Here is a 21,399-nt window from a genome sequence, read left to right as displayed (position 1 = left end):
TTAATTTTTTTTGCATCAGTAGTAGCATTGGATTTATCAATAAAATCATCATCAAGTTCTACATAATCTTCATCAAGATCATCACTAGAGTATTCAACGGACTCGGGTGAATTAACAGGTGTAGCAGCATTTTCATTAGGAGTTTCAAGTATTTTCAATTTGTCTAGACCTAGCAATTGTAGCATCTAGAAAAGATCCCAATGAACCACTATCATCAAGCACAGCGGAAGAATCATCAATATTATAAGAATTTTCAGATCTAGCGAAGTACCAAGCATGTGAAGCTTGTGGTGGTGAAACAAGTTTATCTATCACAGATGGTGAATCAAGAGCAGCAGAGGTACTCAGAGTTGTACCTTTTTTGTAGTGGATGGTAATATGGCGACTTTAGGATCGCGAGGTTTACCCATGATGGAGAATTTGCAGCGAACAATATCAATCCAAGTGAACTTCCAAATAAAGCTATGCTCACCCGACAACGGCGCCGGAAAATAGTCTTGATGACCCACAAGTATAGGGGATCGCAACAGTTGTTCGCGGGAAGTAAAACCCAATTTATTGATTCGACACAAGGGGAGACAAAGAATACTTGAAAGCCTTAACAATGGATTTGTCAATTCAGCTGCACTGAAACAGACTTGCTCGCAAGAGTTTATCGATAGTAACAGTTTTATAGTAGTAGCAGTAGTGAAATAATGCAGCAGAGTGACAAAGACAGCGAGTAGTGATTATAGTAAACAACAGGATTAAAATACCGTAGGCACAGGGATGGATGAACGGGCGTTGCATGGATGAGAGAAACTCATGTAACAATCAAGCGGGGCATTTGCGGATAATAATAAAACGGTATCCAAGTACTAATCAATCAATAGGCATGTGTTCCATATTTAGTCGTACGTGCTCGCAATGAGAAACTTGCACAACATCTTTTGTCCTACCAGTCGGTGGCAGCCGGGCCTCTAGGGAATCTACTCGGAAATTAAGGTACTCCTTTTAATAGAGCACCGGAGCAAAGCATTAACACTCTGTGAACACATGTGATCCTCATATCACCGCCTTCCCCTTCGGTTGTTCCAATTTCTGTCACTTTGGGGCCTCGGGTTCCGGACAACAATACGTGTATACAACTTGCAGGTAAGATCATAAAGCAATGAATATCATCATGAATTGATAACATGTTCAGATCTGAAATCATGGCACTCGGGCCCTAGTGTCAAGCATTAAGCATAACAAGTTGCAACAATATCATAAAAGTACCAATTACGGACACTAGGCACTATGCCCTAACAATCTTATGCTATTACATGACCAATCTCATCCAATCCCTACCATCCCCTTCAGCCTACAGCGGGGGAATTACTCACACATGGATGGGGGAAACATGGCTGGTCGATGGAGAGGCGTCGGTGGTGATGATGGCGATGATCTCCTCCAAATCCCCGTACCGGCGGAGTGCCAGAACGGAGTTTCTGGTCCCGAGACGGAGTTTCGCGACGGTGGTGGCGTACTGGATGGTTTCTGGCGATTTCTTCTAACCCCCCGTGCGTTTTTAGGTCGAAGGCGTTAAGTAGTCCGAAGGAGGGCGTCGGGGGCCAGCCGAGGCGGCACACAATAGGGCGACGCGCCCCCCTCCTGGGCCGCGTCGGCCTAGTGTGTGGGGCCCTCGGGCCTCCACCTGGCTTGCCCTTCTGGCTCCGTCAATCTTCTGGATAAATAGGACCTTTAGCATAAATTCCGAGGATTTTCCCGAAAGTTGGATTTTTGCACAAAAACGAGACACCGGAGAAATTCTGCTGAAAACAGCGTTAGTCCGTGTTAGTTGTATCCAAAATACACAAATTAGAGGCAAAACAATAGCAAAAGTGTTCGGGAAAGTAGATACGTTTTGGACGTATCACCCAGCAACAAAAACATCTATCGCCCTCTCGTCAGATATGTTTTCTGCCGAGTTTTTGATGATGTTCCACCTCTGGATGTACATCCTCATTGACTCATCATACTTTTGTCGACAAGCTCTCAATTGTTCTATTGATGCGGGTTTCTTACATGTGGATAAGAAATTCTTCACAAACATGTCCTCAAAGGTCTCCCAGCTGTCGATGGATCCAGGTGGTAGCTTCTTGATCCATGATCGTGCTGCGCCACTCAAGTATACCTGGATGCTCTGCATTGCAGTTGCTTTAGTTCCACCTGTCAACTTTACTGTATCCAAGTAGTCGACTAGCCAATCCTCCGGATCTTGCAAGCCATCGAACTTTTTGTAATTGTCGGGTAATTTGAAACCAGATGGAACTCGCGTTTTACGAACTCGTCGAGTAAAACAGGGGAGTCCGCACATCTCCTCCTCGTCAACATCTGGTGACTGCCGATGTTCTCTCCTTTCTTGACGTGCCCTGTCGACTCGCGCCTGTGTCGTTGTATCTCTTGCCGATGTTCTCGGGGGATCCTGTACCGCCCCTGTAGGTCGTGGACTATTTTGTCTTGCAGCACCTTCGGGAGGTGTGCTTGTTCCTGCAAATGCTGTCCCCAGGACTCCAACTCCTGCAATGGCCATGTTATACAATGCCTCTCTTGGATCTCCTGGGGGTGGCCTGTTTGCCAATATAAAGGCCTGTGTCGCCATATATCCCGCTTCTGGTGTTTTAGGGATAATGTTTCCTCTCGTGTCTATTGACATAAAAGACATCTCAAGGTTCTGGATCAGATGCTCCGTCTCGGCTTCATGTATGTTCTGCAGCTGCGATCTTCCCCTATTGCGAGCGTCTCTGTGATTATCTCCCGAAGTTCCTGACTGTCGGCTGAGCTCTGCCCTTCTTCGGCTTGACGCGGAAGCTGCGGCCTTCCTCCTGTTAAGCTCAGCTGTTTGCTTTTCAAGTTCTCGTCCAGCACGGGCGAGTCTATATTGGTATGCTTGTAATTCGTCAAACGTAGCACTTGTATTCATCGGCTTTGTCCCGTCCATAGCTTTTGCGGCTCTGTCCCAAGCTTCTTGTGGAAGTTGCACCATCTGCCGATCCGCGGGGCCGACATATTTGGTACCCAAACCTCGCGTGAGATCAGCGGGATCGACGTATGGATTTCCCAAAGGATCGAAAGCCTCTGACGTCGCTTCCTGTGGGCGACTCGGCTCCCCAACTACATAAACTATGATATTTTGAAGCTTTATCTTTGTTGGGATTGGTGACACCGTCGTATAGATCGGTGAAGACCTCCCGAACAGAAGTAGATCTGTCGATGAAGTTGTAGCTGTCGACGTTGTCTGAATCGCTGCTTATATTGGAGTCCGCAGACGATTCGAAGGACATGCCGCCGAAGATCTTGACGAGCTCTCCGCTTGTTGCTGACTTGGCGAAGCGCGGCGATGAGATTTCGTCGGCGTTGATCTTGAACGATGACGATGATCCCGAAAAATCGGAATCGGCCGCCGACGATCCCGATGTCGAGGGTACTCCTCGCCAATGCCCTCCAATAGGGGCTTAGGGTTGATGGAATCCTGCAAGCTGACACGAGACATTGGTTCACAGACAAGCGGGGAGAGCGATTTACCCAGGTTCGCGGCCCTCGATGAGGTAAAACCCTTACGTCATGCCTGTCTGTTCTTGATTATGATGACAATGGGTTACAATGGGGTGCCGAATAGCTCGGCTGAGATCTCGTCGAGATGGCTATTGCTATGATGACCTAGCTCTAAGCTTCTTCTGGCTAAGATTGCTAAGATTGATTCTGTCCCTCGGCAGCCCCTCTCCCTGGCCTTTATATAGGAGGCCAGGTCTCAAGAGGTCTCACCGAGCACGACTAGGTTTACAGTAATTTTAGATCCGACCTTTCCTTGTTCGATCGCTTCCTTGCCTTGCTCGTCAAGGAACCTCCTGGTACGCCGCCCTAGTGGCCCATCTCGCCTTCATGTGTCTTCATGGGCCTTCAATTAGTCAATACATGATAGGGTAATGTGGGTTACCCGAAGGGTAGTGCCCACGTCAGTAGCCCCCGAGTGTCTAACCGAAGATAGTTCGGGTAGAGACTAAAGTATGTCTTCTTCTGATGTTCTTCTCCTTCATTGTCCTTGTTCACCTTGTATCTGCTCTATCTTCATCTTATCGGGTGCGCGTCAGCGCTCCCGATGGGAGTAGCCCCCGAGTCTAGGTGCGGATGCTCGCAGTCCGCGCGTAGACTCAAGTTGTACTACTCGAATATTTTCTTCTGCCGAGATCTTCATAGGTCATCCGATATATTTTATTTATGCAAAGGATAATGAGTAACGAGCCCAACTATTGTTTGGTTAACTGCCGATGGCAAAACAACGTTACCCTACACAGAATCAAGTCCCCGGGCATGATCCTGGAGTGCAAAAAAACTTCTATCAGGTGTGCATCACGCGCTCCCGATGGGGGTTATAGCCCTCGAGTGTCTGGGTGCGAGCGCTTTGCAACCGAATGCTGACTCAAACCTTCTTCCTTCGACTGCTTATTCTGTCGAGTCTTTATTTTATCGGGAGCGCGTCAGCGCTCCCGATGGGAGTAGCCCCGAGGCTAGGTATGGATGTTTGCAGCCGGGCGTAGACTCAAGTCCTTCATCCGATAGCTTTTCTTTTTTTCCTTCGAATGCTTCAAGTTTTTTTATGACGTCACCGTTGACGTGTAACCGCTGTGGCCCGATTGACAAGACTTGACCTGACGGGCCCACCCTAGCTCGCGCGAGCAGCTTTTAGGGCTTGACCAATGCACGCGTGGCGATCGAGGCGTCTCCTCGATTTTCGCACGACGTGGGAATAATGGGCCGCCGGTTCCACTCCCTCTTCAAGCGCCACGTGTACAGTCAGATCTGCCTCACCTCCCACGACGCTTTGTGGAGTTATGGCCACGATTGAGCACAAATTCTTACGGGATAAATAGGGGGCCTTCTTTCTTTTTTATCTTTTACCCCGCTTACTGCTCATCTTCTCCCTCAAGCCTCCCTGTTCCTCTACCTCTTCAGCAAAAGCTCCGTTCACCATGGGCAAGAACAAGAGCGGCAGTACCTCGGAGGCGGTCAAAGTCAGCCGTGATTGGAGCGCCTCCGCTATTTCCAACCGCGACATCAACAAGCTTCGCGCCCTCGGCTTCATCTCCACATCTGAGGAAGACATTCGTCTCCCAGGTCCGATTACTCGCCCAAAGCCCCCGAAGGGTTTCACCGTCATGTTTGCTGCTTTCCTGTTTCGTGGCCTTTCTCTTCCGGCTCACGAGTTTCTTCGCTCCCTCCTTTTCTTCTATGGGATTCAGCTCTGGCAGCTGACCCCAAATTCCATCCTTCACCTTTCCATTTTTATCACCGTCTGCGAGGCCTTCCTCGGCATTGAGCCTCACTGGGGCCTTTGGAGGAAAATCTTCTATGTGAAGCGTCACAACGACAGCAATGGCCCCCCTGTCGTTGGTGGTGTCGGCTTCGTCGTCAGGAAGGAGGTTGACTACTTCGATTATCCGATGAAGGAATCCGTCCAAGGCTGGCGCAACAAGTGGTTCTACCTGCGAGATCCCGCTGTTTCTGGGCGGCGTTCAAATCTCCCCCTTTGATGATGTCTTGGTGGCTCAAAAGAAGAAGTCTTGGCAAAACGCCCTTTCTCCCGAAGAAAAGGCGACATCCGATGAACTGTTTGAGCAAATAGTCACCTTGAAGAATACAGGGGGTCTGACGATGTGCGGTACTGAAGTGGTTTCAGTGTTCCTACAACGCCGAGTGCAGCCGCTGATGTCTCGCCCTCACCAGTTATGGCTTTACACTGGCAAAGGCGATAAGTCCAGGATCAACTCTGCCGACCTATCGGCAGATGAGCTTCGGGACGAGGTTCGTCGCCTAACATGCCTCAGTGCGAAGGACACCATCGTCCTGACATCATCTCGTCCTCCCTATGATTTCGACCACCTCCCGTCCGAGGTAATCTTATTGTCCCTCGCATGCTTTCATTCTTTTTTTGCTTCGCTGTATTTTACAGTTTTCTTTACTCTTTTTGATAGGCCCCAGTCGTCGTCCGGTGCTATCCTCCTCCACCAGAAAGTGGTGTGGAACCGGAGGATGATGACGATGACTCTGACGAAACTGAAGGCATCCAGCAAGTTCTTGAGGACAGCGATGTTCAAGAGGGCGACACTGCCGAAGATGCCGCTTTTACCAGGAGCAAGCGCCGCTTGCAGATAGATGATGATTTCATCACGACGGCTGAATCTAGTCCTAGTGGCCAAGATAATGATGCCGTTGAAACTCCTCCGCCTTCTCCTGTTAAAACAAGTTTCTTCGCGAATGAAGATGATCTGGAGCTGTGAGCATCTATACTCTTTTCTCTTGATTTATTTCTTGTTATCCTGCATGCTAACTGTGCACTCTGCTTGAGTAGTTCTGATGATGACGATGTTCCCCTCGCGAAGAGGGCCAAGCTCGCTTTTAAGAGAGCAACATCGACTAAGGAATCAGACCCTTCTCCTGCCAAGTCAATGCTCCCTACCAGGGCGGCTGTAGAAAAGATTCCGGTGTCGAAGGTTATTCCTCCTGGTGATCCTCCTGCTTCGTTGGCTTCTCGTGACCACGTAAGTTCTTATGTTGCCTTGTTTTGCTAAATTTCTCTTTTTATCGACTAATTCTCCCTTCTTCCCCGTCGCAGCCGATTTATGCCACAGTCGACGCTGTGGCAGATTTTGCTGAGCAATTTACACGACTAGAGGCTGAAAACGCCCAGCTTCGGAAGAGCATCAAGACCTCGGCTGATCAGGTGTTAGAGGCCAACAGGCTTGCTTCTGACGTCAAGAATGAAAATGCCTTGCTGAAGGAAGAACTGTCGAAGCTGAAGCAACAGATGAAGGAGGAACAAGAAGCTAGGCGAGCAACGGCGATTGCAGTCGATAAGAAGGAAGGAGTTCTCCGCGAATCCGTCAAGGATTTATTAGGTGAAAACCCACGATATCCTGCTTTTTAATTGGTGATTCTTTATTGGTTACTGATATATCTTTCTCTTCAGAGGCCGCCAATATAACTGTCGACCGTCGTCATCAGCTTCGAGTGGACTCCACAGTCGATGCCTTGTCACTTGCTGCTGAGTCTAATGTCCAGGTCCTTGGACTACTGCAAAAGACCAAGGGAGCATTGTCGAGTCTATACTCGATGATTTTCCCAAAGATGACGCAGGATAAGACTCTCGACGAGTTGGCGGATGCTTTCCTCGTTGATCCTTCAGAACCCATGGAGGTACTTAAACGCCGTAGCCGCGTGATTGGGGCGGTTCTTACTTTTCAATTGCTCATGGGCCATGGGATGGGATCAGAGTTGGAGAAGTTTTCTAAGTCACTGCCTGTTGATGATGACAACCATCTGGTCGACCTCGAGCCTTTCAAAAGATCGGCGATAAGCTGCGCCAATCGCCTTCTGAAGCTAGTGGATGAAGCTCGAACCGAGCCTATTCCTGAGCCTGCCCCTGGCTCATCGTCGGCAAATCCTTGAACTGTTATTTGACTTGTTGTAAATAAGATCATCCGTAGCTTAAAGTAGCTTAAGTAAAATTCGGCTCTGTTGCCAATTCAAACATCCTTTTGTCTGTAAAGTACATGTTGAACGCTCCCGATGGGAGTTTTTATGTTAATGCTTGGCCTGAACTGGAGACTGTACTGCAGATTCCTTCGTCTTCTTCCTGTGCCGAACTTTCTTCAAATTCTTCGGGTAATGACGAGTCAGGCCTTGTTCGTCGCTTACGTGATCAGGTGTCTTGTCTAAATAAAGACATTACTTCACTTCGTGCGATGGCAACCTTGGTGAAGAAAAAGGGAGAGATAGTGACTACTGTCGAGCAATATGCTCTCGATGGTCTTCATGTTGCTACCGAAAGCTTGGGCTGTAAGTATTAGCCTATCTTCCGATTTTTGGCATAGCTTGAGTGTTTTTATTAATCTGACATCCGTCCCTTTTCCAGTCGTGTCTTCGGATGCAGCCGAGGAGGACAGGAAGATTCATGAAGAGGTTGAGGCGATGACTGATGTTGCCCATCCGACACTTGGTTTATGGCTGCATCGTCCGAAGGCTGTCGTTATGGCGAAGTTTAAGTACCGGGTGATGAAGGCGCATTACTATTTTGATAAGTACTATGCTCTTCTCACGATGGTTTGGAACACCTTGTTTCCTCCGGACCAAGCACCCGGAACCTTGTCCGGCTTATTCACCCGATTCAAGTCCCCCGAGAGGATTCGACGGTTGGTGCGGAAAGAGCTTCGGCTGGTGCTGAGCTTGCCTTTTCTTCAATATTGGCGTGCCATCCAACTCTAGACTTGGGAGCCGTAGCAAATACTGAAAGAGATTTAAGCCAGTACTATGATGTTGCTAGAGGTCCTGCTTACACCGTCGTTTCTCAGATGGAATCATGCCTTGAAAAGGAACTGAAGGCCCATTGGGACCGGGGAACCCGATTATAAATATGTTAACCTTGTATCTGCATAAGATTGTTTACTGCGTACGCTGCACGCTATGTCAGTTGGATTGATATTATATTGTCGAGTGCGGCTGAGTGATCAGTTCAACCTGCTTTCTCGACGACTTCGTTAAATTTTATGCAATGTTATTGCGAAGTCGATATGTAGTTTATTTGAGAGTTTGGCTTCGTCACCCGGTGCACCGGTTTGAGCCTTATATTGTGTTAATGTAACCATCGATCGCGACGCTCACGTATTTTTCGAGGCTTGGATTGGTTGTTTTTGGGTGTCATTAATCTTAGCTCTCGCCGAGAGTATTTAATTAATGACACTTGTGTAAGCATATTTCTTTTGGGCCCGAGCTCCCGATGGGAGTTATAGCCGATGGTAGGGGCTCCAAACGTTATGTTTGGATGCCGAAGCCTCGAAGCAAGAGAAAAGAGAGACAATCTGATTAGATCTTTATTCATAATGTAAAAGCAACCTTATAGGCCGTTGATAAAACAATCGTGTCCTATGTATAAAACCGTCGCAATTGCGCGATGTTCCACGGATTCTCGACGTCTTTCCCTGTATCTGGATTTTTGAGCCGATAGGCCCTTCCTAGTATCACTTCGGTGATGATGTATGGTCCTTCCCATGGGGATTCTAGCTTCAAGGGTCTTTTTTGCTTCAGCCGCAGTACCATATGCCCAACATTGAAACTTCGACTGCGTATTCGTCGGCTGTGGTAGTTTCTCAACGCTTGCTGGTACACCGTTGTTCTTGCCAAGGCGATGTCTCGTGCTTCATCAAGGAGATTGACAGCATCTTGTAATGCGATGTTGGAGGAGGACTCTGTGTATGCTGTTACTCGAGGTGCTTCAAATCTGACGTCAGCTGGTAAGACTGCTTCGGCTCCGTGCACCAAGAAGAATGGAGTATATTGAGTCGATCTGTTGGGTGTAGTACGTAAACTCCAGAGTACAGATGGTAACTCTTCGACCCAAGCTCCGGCTGCGCCTTTGAGGCGTTTCTTGAGGCCATCTCCTATTAGGCCATTGATCCTTTCCACCTGGCCGTTGGTCTGGGGATGAGAGACTGATGCAAATTTCAATTTGATTCCTCCATTATCACAAAATTTCCTGAACTCCTCGGAATCAAAATTGGAGCCGTTGTCTGTGACGATGCTGTGGGGCATACCGAATCGACACGTTATTCCCTTGAAGAATTGGACCGCTGTTTCAGCTTTTTGGTTTCGCACAAGTACTGCCTCGATCCACTTGGTGAATTTGTCGACTGCTACCAACAAGTACATGTGTCCTCCGGGTGATGATCTTGGCAGCGGCCCAACTTGATCTAGTCCCCATTGAGCGAAGGCCCATGCCAAGGGTATTGTCATTAGGTCCGTTGCAGGAGCATGCGGTTTTGGTGAAAAACGTTGGCAGGGATCGCACTCCATGACTAGATCCCTAGCATCCGACGCTGCCGTTGGCCGATAAAATCCCGCCCTCGAAGGCTTTTGCCACAAGGGCCCTCGCTCCTGCGTGATGTCCGCAGGTTCCTTCGTGTATCTCGCGCAACAGTGCTTTTCCATCATCGATGGCGATGCACCTTTGGAAGATCCCTGAGATGCTACGCTTGTAAAGCTCACCATTTATCACGGTGAAGGCCTTTGAACGTCTGATGATTCGCCTAGCTTCCACAGAGTCCTCTGGCAGCTCTTGCTTTGTTAGATACGCTAGGAACGGTTGGGTCCATAGTGGCTCGAGGAGGAGGACTTGTTCGGCAGGAGGAGTTGGAGATTCTTCAGCCGAAGGAGTTTGCTTTGGGCTTGTCTCTGATTCATCAGCCGATGACTTTGGAGGTGCCGACGTTTTTCTTTTATCGATCGTTGAGTGATCACTTCGTAAAACACTCCGTCCGGGATGGGAGAGCATGTGGATCCGATGTTCGCCAAAGTGTCGGCTTCCTCATTACGGCTCGCCGATGTGTTTGAGCTCGCATCCCTCGAATTTAGCTTCCATATTCTGATACAGTCGCTGATAGGCGATCATGTTGTCGCTGACTGCATCGCATAGGTTCATCGACTGCTGCACCACCAAGTTTGAGTCTCCGTAGATCTCCAGGCGAGTGGCACCACACGCCTTCGCATTTTCATTCCGTGCAACAGTGCTTCGTATTCTGCTTCATTGTTTGTCGGCAGAGAGAAATTCATACGTAGTATGTACTTCATATTATCTCCCTGCGGTGATATCAGCACCACTCCTGCTCATGCGCCTGTGCTCCGTTTTGACCCGTCGAAGTACATTATCCATGATCCTGTCATATCGGGTACTGCCGGCGTCTGGGATTGGATCCAATCTGCCACGAAGTCTGGGAGGATTTGGGATTTTATCGCCGTTCGATTAACGTAAGTTATGTCGTGTGGGGCTAGTTCAATAGCCCATTGGGATACTCGACCCGTGGCTTCCGGATTGGTCATTATGCTCTTCAGGGGTGCTTCGCTTACAACTTTAATCGGGTGCTCCGTGAAGTAGTGCCGCAACTTGCGAGCCGACCGCCATACCGCATACGCCAGCTCTGGTGATGGGGATACCTCTGCCTTGCGGGAGTGAGAACTTCGCTGAGGTAATAAACGGGCCTTTGCACACCATGAACTCTCCCTGCTTCCTCTCGTTCGACGACTAGGACGCTGCTGAAGACTTGTGCTGTTGCAGCTATGTACATGAGCAACGTCTCCTTCTCGCGCGGAGTCACGAGCACTGGGGAGGTCGATAAGATCTTCTTCAAGTTGTCGAAGGATTCTTGTGCCTCCTTTGTCCACTCGAATTTTTCCGATTTTTTCATCAGGTTGTAGAAGGGCAGAGCTTTCTCCCCTAGCTTTGCAATGAACCTGCCGAGTGCCTGCTAGCCGGCCTCGCCAACCGCTGCACTTGGTGCGGATTCTTTGGTGGATCCATATCAAGAATAGCTTTAATTTTTAAGGGATTGGCTTCTATTCCTCTGGCTGATATGAAGTACCCAAGTACTTGTCCTCCCGGTACTCCGAAGAAGCATTTTTTGGGATTCAACTTGATTTTGTATCTGTCCAGATTGTCGAAGGTTTCACGCAAGTCATCGATGAGTGTGGCTGCGTGCTTTGTTTTCACCACGATGTCGTCGATGTAAACCTCAATATTTCTTCCAATCTGCTCCGCAAGGCAGGCTTGCATGCAGCGTTGGTAGGTGGCTCCTGCATTTTTCAACCCGAAGGTCATGACGTTGTAACAGAAAACGCCGTGCGGGGTGATGAACACGGTTAGCTCCTGGTCTTCCTTCTTCAGCTTGATCTGATTGTAACCAGAGTATGCATCGAGAAAAGAGAGACGGTCGCACCCGGCCGTGGAGTCGACTATCTGGTCTATTCGAGGCAATGAGAAATGATCTTTCGGGCAATGCTTGTTAAGGCCGGTGTAATCGATGCACATGCGGAGGGTGGTTGTGTCCTTCTTTGGCACCATGACGGGATTGGCCACCCACTCAGATTCCTTAAGCTCCCGAATAAATCCCGCCTTGCGGAGCCGATTAACTTCTTCACCGATTGCTCTCCTCTTCGGTTCAGAGAATCGTCGCATTGATTGCTGCACCGGTTTGGCTGTCGGGTCAACATTTAGGGCGTGCTCAGCGAGTTCCCTGGGGATACCTGGCATGTCGGATGGTTCCCATGCAAATATCTCCCAGCGCTCACGGAGGAACTCGATGAGCGCGCTTTCCTATGCGTCAGCAAGGTCAGCCGAAGTGTTGACCGTCTTCTTCGGATCAGTGGGATGCACCTGCAGCTTCTTGGTTTCCTTTGCAGCATCAAACTCATCGGATCTTACATTTCAATTGTCGGCTGGTGGTTGCGTGTGGTCTGTGACGGTATCAATCGCGTTGAGTTCTTCTCTGGCTCCAAACTTCGAGGCGATCTTCTGGAAATTCCCTGTCGCAGTTGTCTGATCGAGAGAAGCTACCGTGAACGGTTATTGGGGTCCCGTTGTTGCCTGGCATCTTCAGTTTCAGGTATGCATAATGAGGCACGGCCATGAACTTAGCAAACGCGGGTCTGCCGAGGATGGCATGGTACTGAGATTCCCAGTCGACTACCTCGAACTCGATCTTTTCTCTCCTGAAATTACTGGGCGTGCCGAAGACTACGTCCAATGATGTTTTGCCTAGCGAGTAGGCGGGTCGGGTCGGTATAATGCCGTGGAACCCTGTGTCAGATTCTTTTAGCATGTCGACTGTTAAACCCATTGCTCTCATTGTGCTGGCAAATAGCAGGTTCAAGCCGCTTCCTCCGTCCATGAATACTTTGCCCATACTGTACCCTCCAATCTGTGCTTCAAGGACAAGGGCCGCGTGACCGGGCCTTGGAACAACTTTCGGGTGATCTGCCTCGCTGAAGGTGATGCTTTGTTCTGACCAGTCGATGAAATCCGGTGTATCGACCATGGCGACTTCCGCATATTTTACTTCTCGGGAGAACTTCTTGACTTCTCTCTTCGAAAAGCTGGTTTTATGGATCATGCTTATTTGTCCACGTAGCGCTGGGAATACTTCGGCTGGTTCATGATCGTATTTTTCCATAGGCTCGTATGGTTCTGGTACATATGGTTCTGTCAAGTGGTCGTAGGACCTTGCCTTCTCTTCCATCATGCGAACTCTTGACATAGCTTCGGCTCTAAGGTCATCACAGAACTGTCGAATCTCTAGGAAGTGTCGGCAGTTCTTTAACAAATGACTGGACTTCTCCCGACCATCCTTTGGATCAAAGTATAAGTGGAGGTAACATGGCGCCTCGAGTTGCTCTGAAGCCGAGAGATACGGAGAACGGATGCGGCCCCTGATTGCCGATGTGTCGTAGCATCTTTGCTCGATCTGCCGGGGATGAACTGCTGTCCTGCCTTCCTCCTCACGATGTGAGCTTCTCCATCTCTTCCTTTGTCCAGCCGTGGCGTCGAGATTCCCTTGATCGCTCCTTTGTATGCTCCTGGGTGAAATTTTTAGAGTTGTCGCTGAATGGGCACCCTCCGGAGGTGCGGCCTTTGAGTCGGACGCGCTGGCCTTAGGGAGGCGAAGGAAACCTCCGGAGTCGATGACGAAGTGAACGCCGCCGAAAACAGCCTCCGTGTCCTGAGATGATGCCATAGAGTTTGGGTGAAGTACTTCGCGGCGCGGCACGAACTGGAAGGACCCGCAGCGGATCGGATCTGTTGACTCTGCTGGTGTCGGTGATTCGAGTAAGAACGCCGCGGACGTGACCGGTACTGCCGATGACTTGCCTTGTGCCGACGAGGCTTCCACGAGACGGCGCCAATTGTCGAGGGTACTCCTCGCCAATGCCCTCCGATAGGGGCTTAGGGTTGATGGAATCCTGCAAGCTGACACGAGACATCGGTTCACAGACAAGCGGGGAGAGCGATTTACCCAGGTTCGGGACCCTCGATAAGGTAAAACCCTTACGTCCTGCCTATCTGTTCTTGATTATGATGACAATGGGTTACAATGGGGTGCCAAATAGCTCGGTTGAGATCTCGTCGAGATGGCTATTGCTATGATGACCTAGCTCTAAGCTTCTTCTGGCTAAGATTGCTAAGATTGATTCCGTCCCTCGGCAGCCCCTCTCCTGGCCTTTATATAGGAGGCCAGGTCTCAAGAGGTCTCACCGAGCACGACTAGGTTTACAGTAATTTTAGATCCGACCTTTCCTTGTTCGATCGCTTCCTTGCCTTGCTCGTCAAGGAACCTCCTGGTACGCCGCCCTAGTGGCCCATCTCGCCTTCATGTGTCTTCATGGGCCTTCAATTAGTCAATACAGGATAGGGTAATGTGGGTTACCCGAAGGGTAGTGCCCACGTCACCCGACGAAACCGGAACCTCGAGACGATCCGAACCTTCTTTTCCGACGCGGAAGTGGAATCTTCCGAACGTCATCTCCATAGGCTCCTCCAGATTCGCATATGCATCCACACGGGAGGGCGGGTCAGGAACAAAATCGACGAGATCAGTTTCGATCTGTTTACCTCTGTCCATTGCGTTACTTCCCACCGAAGACGTCGACGATGTTGAGCGTGCCATCGAGATCAGATCCTTGTCGCCTTCAGTTCCCACAGACGACACCAATTGACAAGGGATTAACTTATCAATACCTACAGATTGTAGACTAGGGTTTTCAGGGAAGTAAAGGGCAAGTAGATCTCGAAGGTTCAGCCGGAAAAGTACTCGACTGCTACGAAAACTAGGGTTGTGTTGACAATGAAATCGATCCTCTCTTTGTCCCTCGACTCCCCCTTATATAGGAGGCAGAGCCGAGGGTTTCGTATTACACAAGTTTACAGATTCCGGGAGACTCTTTGAGTTCAACCCGTAAAGTTACAAATCTCTTTATTCCTAATACAATTCTATCTTTCCTTATCAACAACTAATTGGGCTTCCGAGCTTCATATTCTTCGACTCGTGGGCCTTCAGTAAACCCCGGGTACCATCTTCGGCAGGCCCATCAGGGATGCCTATGTCAATGTAGGGATCCAATGTTGCTGTCGATGCCAAAGGATTTGCTGCAACGCCGAGGCCACTTCCTCATCTCTGAGGTGGGGGTGGAACCAGCATACATTGCTTCTAATTTTAATTTTATGCTTTACTGCGCGGAAGCTCACGTCAGAGCCAGGCACTATGTTGTGAAGTTTCTAAAGGAAAATGGATTGCTCAGTGGAGCCACAATACGATTGTCACGATGAGTGAGCAGGTATTCGTGGAGGAGTTCATATGCCCTCACAAGGAAGCGGTGCCACACCTCGCCGAAGACTATGCTGCCGCTTGCAGCGGGAAAGTGCCTGCTAGATTTAAGGACTTGCCATGAAAACATGTAATTATTATGCTGCCGTTGCATGACGTGGCAGTCTAGTGGATGCATCAGTTATGCATTTTACTGATTGGTACGAGGTGGCAGGTTCTAGATCTTCACAAGAGCAAGCAGTGATCAAGATCTCTGGATGCATCCAATTATTTATCTACCTGGAAATTCTTTTGTTTTTTCCGGATATCAATACATAGACAAGCTGGTGATGGAACATCCAATGGTGGGACAAATTTGTTAATCTTGGAACTCCTATGGGTAGATTTCTTTAGCTATTTATTGCTTATATCCCTATAATATTATACACTGAGTTATATTCTGTACCTTTGGTATATATACTTATTATGTTTATTATGTTAAGAAGGGAAATTCATGGATATGTGCAATGTTATTCGCGGTGTTTTGTACCAACTCTATCTTAGAAGAGATCAGTATATCTGTAGGTAGTTGTCGAAAGTCTATGAAAGGTATTCTGAGCAACCTTTGATGCTTGCTTTAGTTTCTTGAAATTGAATAAAGCAGATGTAAAAACATACAAGATGGAAAATGCGAAACTTAACAGTTTCACTGTGGCAAGGTGGACGACGAGGACCCGGATGCAAAGTTGCTCCAGATAGGAGGCCGATCGAGCTGCTCTGAGATTTCTTTTTCGTAGACACTGTGAATTGACAGGTGTAAATTCTTCGTACTAGCATTTTAGAGTTGTTTCATTTGCCTGTGGTTTCATGAGAGTAGTAGTAGTCTAAACCTGGATGTTCTGTTCATGGTGCGAGAATTACTTGCGACTTACAACATGTGCTTAGAGTGGTTTATGTACTTTCTGAATATCATGCAACTTTAGCCAGCAGAAGCGCATGTTGATCTGGTACTGACGAGCATAAGAACATGTAGAGCTGGACTTAGCATTTAAATAATTTTTGTGTTATAGAACTCAAAGGGATGTAGTGCTCAAAGAATTCCAGCGACAGATTTATAACTGGTGATCATGCTATATGTGTTTTCAAAATTTTATTCAGCCCACTCCTTTATAAACCTCTGGAAACTTCTTATGCTTTCATTTTTATATATAGAAAGTATCGTAGGGCTGACTCCACACAGGTACTTAGTTTGTTCTATTTCCATTGATTCCCTAGGTTTAACCTATGAACTATATACATAATTTTTGTTTGGCAATTGGCAAATATGCTGTGACAACATAAAACTTCTTGACAGATCATTAACTCACCCTACAGAGCCCTGTTATTATGATAAATCCCTTGCCTGGGATGTTACTTTGTGCTGGTTAACTATGTTACTCACTCCCATGCTCTGTTAATTGCATATACATGTAAATAATTTTTTTTGCAACATTTGTTTTCGAACAAGACTTTCTTGATCTACGGGATTTTGAAATATTATAAGTTCTGCTCCATCAGTATCAAACCTTAGTGTGTGTATACCTGCCATTTTTGTGGAAAGTATTGTCTAGGAAGAGGCTTTGAATCACATGCATATATCCACACAGCCTTAAGGCAGGACCCCATGTGTTCATTAACCTTTAAACCGAGAAACTTTATTGCCTTCCTAATGGATACGAGGTCAACAATCTGTCGCTAGAAGATATTCGACATGCTCTTCAACCAAGATTATTTTCAGTTGCTTCTGACAGTATCTATTGTCACCTCTGCTGACTGGTATTCGCTTTCATTTTACTAATTTGTATGATGTGGCATGTTCCCAAGAGAGCAGGTTTTAATCTTTAAAAGAACAAGCTGCGGTCAGGAGCTTTGAGTGGTTCCATTTGTCTATGTGCAAAACATTGACAAGATGCGCTACGGAAAGGAAGCTGATAGAGTCTGCATGTACAGGGCAGGTGCTCCGCACAAAACTCCCCAAACCTTCAGATTAGTAATCATTGTAGCATTAGCATTGGAGTGTTGTATGTCAAAGCCTTTAGAAGCATCGATGTTGGAAGTCTTTTCCAAAGCGTTATCCTGCGCATAAGATTCACTCTATTTTAAGAGTAGCATTTGTAAGAGCAAGCATTATTTGTGGTTTTATTAAGCATTGGTCCGGGAGTTTATTTGGGTCTCATATATAAAGGCACATTATCTGAGTGTGTGTGCGAATGCATGCCAAGTTTGTGGAAAGTATTAAGAAGCTTTAAATCACATGCCTAGGTCCACATCCTTAGAGCATCTCCAGCAGGTGATGTACAATATACATCATCTGGATAATTATACATCACTTATTTTGGCTCTTTTCAAGATTTAATATAACATGTTTTTGCTGTAAAAAATCAGATGATGTAAAATACATCACCTTTCCTTTTAAAGTGCTAGAATAGATGGTATATTTTAGGTGATGTAAATTTCAGATTCGCAAACATTTGGATGAAATATGATAAATACTATGAAATAATTGCAACATATATGATAAATAACATACGAATTAAGGCCAGCCACACACATATCATCAAGTCCATCACAAAAAATCATCAAGTGCAATTCCAATACGTATTGCCTGGTTGTTCTGTGTCGACGGTTGCATCAAGCACCCTCTTCTTCCAAGGCGTGCAAATAAGCTTGTCTTCCACAACACTATAGTTGGCGGTTCATCCAAAAACCCCTCTATGTACACGTCTAGCCCCTCATCGGCGATGGCGTCCTCCTCCTCCTCATCATCCTCATCGTTGACATTCCCATACTATTAGGACGACGTGTGTTGGACGATGTTGCCAGCCGCTCCAACATGCATTGTTTGCAAAAATACTTCATCATCAAGGCTACAAAATACCAAAATAATGTAAATCACTATGGCATTGCATTTGATTTTGCACAAATTGAGAAGAGAATTTTTTTTGTACCTTTCAGTTAATTTTTCGAGCAAGTTGTGACCGGCCGGCGGCGTGTCCGAGAGCGGTGGGTCCTCCATGACAGGCGGCGGTGGCGGCGGGACCATGAATTGGACAACAATGTTTGCGGGATTCTTTCCATGTCAGCCGTCGCTCTTCTTCTTCATCCTATGGTGGGCGGGCGCGTTCGGCACCGACACATGCCCCATTGGCGCTGGTCTCTTCGATCCGGCTGCCTTGGGCTTCGGAGCGGCCTTCGTCCCCTTCGTCTTTGAAAACGCAACAATGGATGCGCTCGACGCAGTGTTTGGGTGCTGCGATGACTGGCTGGCGGACGGTAGGGTTTGGAGTTGCGGCGGTGGCGGCGATGCTCAATTTCACCAGTAACTGGACGGCGGCCGCGGTAGAAGGGCCGAAAGGGGCGATCTGGCCGTAGGAGGGCTCCATGGCCGGGATCAGCCGTTGACAGCGGGGAGGGGGGGAGGGGAATGTGAAATGACAAAGCTAGGTTGGGGGCTCCTGTGCGACCGTTTCTATGTGCATCGCCTTGATACATCACCCATGTGATGTATATTTGCATTACCTGCTGCAAAAAATTATAGCGATGTAAAAAAAATTGGTCCATTTTCTTTCATCTACATCATCTGTTGAACCTGGTTTTTTACCCATGTAGTGTAAAGAACAACGATTATTATACATCTACATCATCTACTGAAGATGCTCTTTAAGGCAGGACACCATGTGTTCATTAACCTTCAAACTGAGAAAGTTTATTGCCTCTATGATGGATAAGGGATCAACAATCTGCCACTATATATAAGATATTTGACATGTTCTCGATCCGTCAGGCGTTTTGTTGGATATCTACCCGCAAGGAGTTGGATAAGTTCAACATGTACTCCAGAGGAAGATGCTCGCATGACATTGGCTTCATTTCTCATCGATGTAACATGTTTTTTGATGTTCATGCTTATGTAAATATTACTCCAGCTCTCCTTCGATAGATGATAAGTGTTGCTGATTTAGTACTGATTTAGTATAGAGTTCGTACTCAACCTCCAACACCTATTTTAGGGTTAGGGGTAGATACATGATTTTTCTGGTTTGAATATGTCTAGACCTTGTTTATCAACTTGAATGCTTACTATATGATATAAGAAGACTATGTGCTTTTGTTTTTCATTTTTTTTTGAATTTTTATGCCCATTTGAATCTTGGCTAAATCCTAGGTTTGACCAAGATTTAAACAAGTTTAAAACTTGAAAATGAAAAAGTAAGCCTGGATCCTTCTTAGTAATTAGAGGGAGTATAATTTTCTTTCAGACCCCATATTGAGGTTAGCGAAATAGTTTTGCTTGTGATTGTTCATCTATTCCGTCCATTAATCAAATCTAAAAAGGTCGTCCAATATCCACTGATCTAGAGACGAATTTGAATTTGAGTATCTACACTTGTGCAAATCAGCAAAGTATTATGCTTGAACTGTGAAACTATAGAATGTTTGTGCTCTCTATATGTTGTTGTTTTTTTTAGACCGGAGTTATATTCATTTCTAAAATATTGTGTACGAATATATTTCAAATCAATATGGTGCACCGGCAAGGGTTTGCTGGTGAAAGCTTGTGAAGATTTATACAGTGGGGGTGTTACACTTGCATAGATGTACCACCCAGTCCACTAAATCCAGTTCCCTTCTATTTTAGTACTCCTTAGTTTCAATCTTGTCACTGGTCAAATTGGTATTTTGCCATTTTGTGCAGTCAAGAATTCAAGTTGTTTCAAATTGCGATTGTACATTTTGGTACAATACAACATTGTCTACACTTAGTATTCTTATTTTTGAAATCTGAAGTTCTATTTTTTGTTTTTTTCTTCAAAAAATGGGCTCCATGCAGCCTGAGATCCAAAACACAACACTCTTAACTCTAATGTTATTCTTGGTTCTGGCCATTTCATCGTTGTTTATCTTGGCCACGGGATGGCTGTTCTTCTACCTCTAGGTGTGATGCCGATGCGGAGGCCCTTTCTCCTGGTCGCCCCAGGTCATGCGTCCAGGCGTTGCTGGTCTAGTCATTAGTTCTTTTTGTAAAGTTGCAGATCCAGTTAGCTATATCAGCAACTTGTTGGACTTTTCTGGACAAAGTAAGCCCACCTCTCGAATGAGATGGGTCCTTCGGGAACTTTCCCAGCTAAAAATAAGATTATGGAGAGGGAGAGCACAAACAAGGCAACTTCAACTTCATTTGGCCAATGAGCACTCTATACTTGTTGTTTGTGATGTCTCTAGGCAGTCATTGATGTCAATTGATAGAAGTAAGACAGCGCATGCACCAACACCGTGCCCTTGCATTTGCAACTTGTTGATTCTTAATCAGTGCGGTTTGTACTTAGCGCAGGAGGACTACGTTTTGTACATTGCAACCTGGTTACTTACTTCTGAAGCTAGATCGAATCAATCCTAAACAGTGTCAACTCTTTGATCACACTTAACTAATTAGTAATATGCAGTACCATTCATATAGCTTATCTCGTATAAGTAGGTTAGCAGCCCTGATAAGTTCCAAGGGACAGCTGCAGTATTTTATATTAATCGATCATAAAATATATAGTGAGCATTGAATTTAGATCACAAACCGGGTGACGCAGACACGTCGCATCCATGTGCTTTTGGAGTTGTTATTTCCATAACACGACTTGCATACACGTCGTGCTGACTAATACAGTAACAACTGATTGTACCTACCAACTAATTGAACTGTTGTCAGTGATTCGTAACAGCTTCTGTTTACTTTCTTTTGAGGGTTTTGTTAACAGCTTCTGTTTACTAATGAAGTTTAGACGAGATTAATAGAACTCTTGCTGATCTCTAGATAGATCTCAATAGATCGATGCAAAATTAATTAATGGATCGAGTTCGATTGATGACGAGGCAGCCACCGTACCATATGATCCGTACGATGGCTAATGTTTGAGCATGAAGGGTCAACTCTTCTATCTATCGCGCGGTTTTGCCCGTACTGGTCGTAGGGGTAGCAAGTTTGGATTGCAACTCTTGTACTGTACTACAAAATCAACTGCACTAAGCTGACAGTAATAAATCAACTGCAATTACTTGCAATTTTTTTTTGAGGGGTAAAGAGAGTTTTCATTAATCAAGGTAACAGGGTATTACAATCTTCAGTCATAAGATCGCCAACGCCTGGAGTAGCATGGAGAGTCCAAACTTAGCGCTGCTCTGGTCTCAATCCCATTTGACATAGAGTAGTTCATGGGCTACCCTA

Source organism: Lolium rigidum, chromosome 2 (genome assembly GCF_022539505.1).
Source record: "Lolium rigidum isolate FL_2022 chromosome 2, APGP_CSIRO_Lrig_0.1, whole genome shotgun sequence".
Lineage (NCBI taxonomy): Eukaryota > Viridiplantae > Streptophyta > Magnoliopsida > Poales > Poaceae > Lolium > Lolium rigidum.
The sequence above is the reverse complement of the archived record's forward strand: the minus strand, read 5'-3'. Positions refer to the sequence as shown.